The sequence below is a fragment of the Platalea leucorodia genome (assembly GCF_965183815.1).
Source record: "Platalea leucorodia genome assembly, chromosome: Z".
Taxonomy (NCBI): domain Eukaryota; kingdom Metazoa; phylum Chordata; class Aves; order Pelecaniformes; family Threskiornithidae; genus Platalea; species Platalea leucorodia.
This window is the reverse complement of record NC_138858.1, coordinates 741156-747511: the sequence shown is the minus strand read 5'-3', so window position 1 is coordinate 747511 and position 6356 is coordinate 741156.

Genomic DNA, 6356 nt, shown 5'->3' with positions numbered 1-6356 from the left:
GCCTTGCATCAGCCGCCCGGCCCCGCCCCGCCCCGCCCCAGCCCTCGCGGGGCTTCCGGTGGCGTCAAGGGGCCCCGCCCCCGCGCCTGCCCAGGCGGGCGCTGACGGACGTGACGGAGCGCGCATAGGACGCAGTGCTTGCGCAATGCGGGCGCGCCACCGCCGTCACGTGCGCGGAGGGGGCGCGAGGGGGGCGGGGCCGCCCCGAGGGGGCGCGGCGGGAAGCCCTGCCCCGCCCCGCCCGGGGTGCAGCGCACCGGCGCCGCCCCGCGGCTCCCCGCGAGCGCCCTCACCCCGCGGCAGGGGCGGCGGAAGCGTCCGAGCGCCGGTTGAGGGCAGCCCCGCGGCGGACGGGCCGTTAACGCCACGATCTGTTCTTCCCCGAGGTCCGCGTTGCGGTGTCGGTCTCCGGCTGCGATCGCCGCGGGAGGCGGCCGTTGGGCTGCCGCCGTTCCCAGCGCAGCGGCCTGCGGGCGCCCGCAGGCGGTGGGCGCAGTAGGGGGCCTGCCCCCCGCAGCGGAGGGCCCAGCAGCGAGCCGCACGCCATCAGATCGCTGCTTAGACGCGTTCGGCAGTAGAGAGAGTCCCAGAAAAGCTGTCTGAGGAATAGCGGCTGTTACCTAGAAACTCAGAACCTCCCTTTCAGCTCCTCCAAGTCTCAGACTTTGGAAAGCCTGGTTCAAAATTACGCTGGTCTTCATAGTTCTGTATTGGATACCCTGTCTTTTTGTCCAAGAAATGAAACTACGTTGCTAAAACAATCTCGTAGCAGAGTGAAGTCTGCTATTCCCTCCTTTGGTACTGACAGCAGGAACGTTTCCTCACCAGGGGAAGAACACTTCGGCAGGCTCAGAGCCTGCCAGCTCTCAAGCTCCCTTCTCATCTACTTTTTCTTAACTTTTTGGTCACCCTTCGAACACTCAAACCTTAGCTAAAGCAGCTTTGCTTTTCATGACCAGTCAAAGCCAAACAATCATTATCTATGACAAATGTTTGTCTTTAGTAAGTCTCATTAGAAATAAATATACCCACCTCAATTTACATATTTAATATTTCAATATTACACCCGGTTTTAGAGTCCAACACGTGGCAGGGTTTGTTGGGTTTTTTTCTTTTAAAAAAAAGTCTCAATGAGAGATTAGCTATCTCCATTTCCTACTTAAACTCCTCTCACGCTTCTATTCTTACCCATATACTTATTAGAAGAGAAGCTGTAAACTTTAGGATATTTATTTGCATTAAATTTACATTCCATTAAACAAGAGCCGTGTATCATGATTTTTACTATAAAACCATTTCAGTCATCAACCTTAGTCCGGGAGCTGGAAGTAGATAAAAGTGAAACATTCATACATCTCAACTGGAAGAGTAGAAGTATGTGCAAATGTAGAGAGACTCTCATACAAACACTTTGTACATTGTAAGAACTGACTCACTAGCAACTGAAGTATGTTCCACCTACAAGCGACTGTTTTCTAGTTAGCCGTCACTGACTGCTCTATCTAAAACTGAAATGACCAAACTTTTGCCAGCTCAAAGGGCAGCTTGCCAGAGATCAGATATATCTGTCCATAAATACACTGTATGAGTAGACACAAACATATTCTACAGTTGGAAAGAGAGGCAGAGGAACAGAGAGCAAGTGAGAAAAAAACCCTCTGTTAACTGTTGACTCGGATCTCTTTGTTCCGGGGGAAATCAAGGAATTGGCTATGAAAGGAATAATGGCAGAGCACTCATACTAACCAGATGCAAAGAACCATCTCTCTCGATTTAGTGCAGCAAGCTGTAGTCAACCGTTGAAAAAAGAAAGGAAGAGAAACCACACCTATAAATGTCAGAACTCCCAATAAAATCTGACACTGACTAAAGTTTATCACCAGATATACCTTAATCTCAGCTGCACGAGTTCAGATGAGAATATCTAGGGCCCTCTCAAAAGACCGATCCTCTGATTTGCCACTGTGACCGTGCAATTTAATGAAACGGCACACACAGGGTAGCTGCTACTGAGCAGTTTCCTTTCAAAGACAAAATATGAAATGTAGCTGCAGTTTATACCAACATATTATTAAAATATGAAAAAAGTTTGCAATTCCAGACATCACTAAAAAAAAAAAAAAAAATTACAATGCTGGGTTTTCATACCCTAGCACGCATATCCTTCACTTTCCCATTAAACTGAAATCAGTTGCACAAGGATTAGTAGCTCCATAGAAAACTCTTGGCCTTTCTATGTTTCCAGTAGTCCAAAACCAGGAAGTTCTGTGATAAAACATAAAAAATCTTCATATCCTTATGCCATTTGGTTAAAAAAATATCCTGAGTTTGTTTAAAAATTTTTTTTTTGTGCAATTATCAGGATAAAAAGCTTCTCCCCAAAATGCAGTAAATCAGCTTGTTTCACGAGCGTCTCTGACTTCCGTCACACTGTTGCCCAGGACTGCATCTAAAGGAGCCCGTTTTTTCCGTATGCTGCGTCCAGAAGCAATAAGATCGGCATATCCCCGCTGATGGGAAAAAGCATAAGCGGAACGACGGCCAGATATCCCTCGGCGAAAAGCACTCTGCCTTCGCATCCACTGTTGCTCTTCTGCCATGTATTTCTTACGGTTCTTCTGAATCTTCATGCATGCAAAGACAGATTAGTTTATGAATTAGAAGGGGAAAACAGCTTGTTTGCATTTACTGTCTGGGGAAATAACCCACTACTTTTTTACATCCTTAAACTGCTTAAAAGGAGGGTTTCTCTTGTTTAAATTTGATTTTGTTAGAAACAAGAATATATGCAGTAACACATCACGGTTTCAGGAAGACTTACTGTATTATTTTGACGTTCATTACTTTCATTTATCTCTAAGTGTCTTTCATTGAAGTGGACTGAAGATATGCAATTGAAAGCTGTTCCTGTATTCTCATGCTGACGCTTTTTTAAATATCTTTTTCAACAACACTACCGCGTTTTAACTATTTTCATACCCATATGCTATTTGCCAGCTCAAGGAAGAACAGAAGCAAACAAAACCTGTCCACTATGTTCTGAGAGATAACAAAGGAATGCCAACACAGCCCAAATAAAGACAAAAGTCAGGCCATCAGTAGTTTCAAAGTAGGTTTCTGTGGTTTTACAAAGTCAGGTGCTCAGCCAAGACAAACGATGAATTAGCCCACGCTGAACTGTGTGCTGAGCTTGTACGCGTACCTCTGCATCGCACAGAAGCGCACAAGGAAGATACCGGGAAATACGAACACATCAAAGTGACGCTCTGCTTTGGATGGCAAAACGTCGCAGCACCAGTCGTCGCCCAGCTAGCAGGCAGGCTCGGTCTGCCCGCTGGAGAGCCCTGCTGCCACCCTCCCTGGCCACGGGCCCCGAGCTCCAGTCTCGTGTAGCTCTCTGTAGGGCACACTCACTTATTTATCTCTAATATTAGCACCAATACTGACTCCTGTAAGTAAATACATGACAAATTAACCAAAATAACGTCAAGACTTCACTCACTCTATCACTTTCCGAAGGCCAAATTGTCCCTGAAAAGAAACGCTGTGCCACTACAGGAAGTAAGCAAATAGCAATTGATAAAATCATGGTCAGCCAGAGGTACGGTTGTCTCAGAGCATTTGGAGCAGTTCCTAGGAATAAAAAGAGCAAAAATTAGTTTATGACACGATCAAGTAAACTAGTTCTAAAAGACACGTAAGATACTAAAAGCCACAGCTTCTTTCCTGAGGGCCTAACATTCAGGTATTCTGTTGTGTATCACAACATCAAGCTTTTATTCAGAGACTCTGCTATGAAGAGAGCGTAACAGGAAAGAACTTCATAAAGCACTTCTATTACAACACATCCACATTCGTGTCAAAGCCCTTTCAAGAGCTATGGGAGGCTGCAAGACAAAGGCTTGGCTGAGATGCATGGCGTTTGTCCTGCTTTAAAACATGCAAAGCAAGAAAAACTCCTCCTGGTATCATTAGTACGTGTGCGGTCTAGAAAGCAAGCGATATTTAGTAGCCAAACTCTCGATCTCATGGAACTTTCTATCAAACTAAGTAGCAGCCCCATCTTTATAAACTTTTGAAATGCATAAAGTATTCAGGTAGAAGGAAGTTATAAAAGAAGTGTAAAACATTACTAAAGGCCAAAGAAAAACATTAAATTAGAGGCAACTACCTTTTTTCACTTGGGTTCAGCTTAAAAATGAGAACATAAAATTGAGGGGGCTTGTTATTTTGGGGGGGATATTTAGATCCAAGGCAACATAAGAAAGATTTGTCACTAGGAAAATTAGGAAGCATAGTTTTCCTCAGGAAAAAATTGCTAATGGCTGCTACTTACACCTCTCCGGACTTCCAGCAAAATCCCAAGGAGCTGCTATAACAACATTTGGCTCTGTCTGTCTTCGGGCTTTTATGTTCCACTGATCAGTTAGAGCAACCCGGCAAACGCATACCCTGCCAGATCATCGCACTCCCTTCACTTTAAGCTGCCCCACCAACTTTAACTTAGTTTTTGTTTGCAGACTCCTACTGCTGGGCAACGTCAAGTTCCAGCTCATTTTCATTGAAAGAAAAGAAATATGCCAGTAAAGCAAGACGGCCCCAAACATAAACAAAACCCTTCCTTGGAAGTGAATTAGTAGTTAACATCATTTCCTTTCACAGGCATCAGCTTCATGCCATGACATTTTGGCCATAGTTCTGCTCAAGTTACAAAGCTGTGTGAGACCGGACAAGAAACGCAAAACACAAGGACTGACCTGTGAAGGGAAAGCCAGAAGGAAAGAGAACGTGGATTCCAGCACTGTGGAAGTCAAATGTGATACCGAAGTAAAGTGCAATACTGCCAAATACTGAAAAAGCATAAACAAAAGTCCAGTAAGACGTATCCAAGCCAATCTGAAAGCAAACAAAAGCTCCAAATGAGTTTGTTAACTCAAAATAATGTCAACTACTCTGAAGACTGACAGCGTTTTGGTCAAGTCATCTCTCATCCAGTTAAACATCCACCAGAGAGAGAGCATCACCAGAGAAGAGAGAAGGCAAAAAGGGGAAGCTTTTCACATGTTGTTACGTTTTTAGTAGACCAATTTAGAAACATGACCAGAAAGTGTTTGCAGAGCAACAGAGATCAGGAAGCTAAGCTTACTTGCCTGAAAATTGACGACAAATACAAGAGAAGATGCTGCTGTGACAGCAAATGACTGATAATCTGAAGGTGCTTCTCCATCTTGGCCCATACTTTTAAGGTAAGCTCCATATGGTATGAAGAAAATTATCAATGAAGTTACAGCTCCATGAAGCAAACTTAAGAAGAATTTCTTGTAGTTAAAAAGTAAATCTTTCTGTCCCAAAACATACAGTCTAGGGAACCGAAGACTCAATTTGTCGCTCACATCCTTAATAAAGGGCGAAAAGAAAAAAAACAAACAACAGTTGCTGCAATTTCTTGTTCTCAGTGCGAGCACTGAAGAGTAAGAAGCTCAACTATACAATGTCCCCAAGGAAACGGCAGCTTTCTTTTCTCTGTCAAAGAGCAGTTTGGGCAGCAGGACTTTGCACACAGCAATGCATGCAACTAGGGAGAACCGAGTCGGGAGGACATCTCTCACAAAGCTATCACATATCCCGTTTCCAGGCTTCTAAGTTTTTAGCCCACTATTTGCAAAGACAAGAACGTCTGCAGTTGCACACCTCTTTACAGCTCTGTGCTGTGTTGGAGTCCTTTCCCTACATGGTGAATAAGCAGAAGATGGGGGCTATCGTTGCGTGCCCTGACTTTAAGTCTCTAACAAATAATCAAGTGAGTGCTTAATTTGGTACTGAATTTATTTCCTAGCTTTTATCACAAAAGAAAGCAGAAACATTGATTTGCCTAATCAGCAGGTAAGCCTTATATGGAAAAACAAGTGGAGAAGGCCAAAAGCACTTGTCCCACTGAATTAAAGCCAATGCTACACACCAAGACTTCCTGTCAAATACGGTCATTTAAAATTGTGCAGTCCCTACATCTTCAGGTCAGAAGGGTAAGCAAGGAATATCTTTTCCATTAACAAAGCCACCTGCTGCTGTGCTGTGTGAATGATGTCGTGGAACAGCAGGCACTTAAGAGACATTTTTAACAAACATTAATAGCACTGAAGAACTCTGACCCGATTAACTTTGGCTATTTCAGTAACCCTCTGCTTATTGTCTCATTACCTCACACACTGGGAAGAGGAATACATTTTTAAAAACCAAAAGACCAAACAAAACCCCCAAAATGCCTTGTACATAAAACAAAGCAACCAGCTTCAGCGTAATTAAAGACTTGACGTTAGATGCCTTTGGATTCATCTGTTGTTAACAACGTGGAGAAT